The sequence below is a fragment of the Carlito syrichta genome, unplaced genomic scaffold, assembly GCF_000164805.1.
Source record: "Carlito syrichta isolate Samal-C Ts95f unplaced genomic scaffold, Tarsius_syrichta-2.0.1 Scaffold76471, whole genome shotgun sequence".
Lineage (NCBI taxonomy): Eukaryota > Metazoa > Chordata > Mammalia > Primates > Tarsiidae > Carlito > Carlito syrichta.
In genome coordinates, this window is record NW_007020567.1 from 179,575 (window position 1) to 180,208 (window position 634).

Consider the following 634-nt stretch of genomic DNA (forward strand, 5'->3'; position numbering starts at 1 on the left):
CCTCCTGCTCGTCTCCTCCGCTGCCGCGCGGTGGACTCGCACCGCCTGCCCCCGCCCGCTTCCCTTCCCCCGGCTCTGATCATCACCCACTGGAATCTGGGCTCCTGCCTCTCCACCCCCCACCTTTTTCTTTTTTCTTTTTCTTTTTTTTCCTTTTTGGAGAAAGGATGATGCCCCCACCCCCGTTCCAAAGCCACTTCCTTCGGCTTCTTCACCTCTAGGAAATCTCGGGGCTTCGCTCTGCCGAAAGCGCTCGCCAGGGTGATCCCGGACCACCGCGGTCCAGAAGTGCGGGCGTCCGAATGCCTCTCCTTGTTCCCTGCGAAGAAGAGCCGTGAACTTCCAAACCCCCGAGACGGATCGATCATCCTGCTTTGCAGGAAAGGAAAACCCTCCGTCCCCCGCCACCGGCCACCCCTCTCCGGAGTCTCTGCCCTCGCGGAGGCGCGCGGAGCCGGTACGTAAATATTCGCTTTGGAGTCTCGCGTTTCAGTGCGGGGGGCTTGGGGAGGTCAGGCGGAGAGAGGGGTCGAGGCGAGGAAACCGTTCACCAAGCTGGCATTCGGGCAAGCTCTGAAATCCAGCAGAACCTGGCACTTGCGAATGCGGACGTGGCTTTTTATTTTTTATTTTT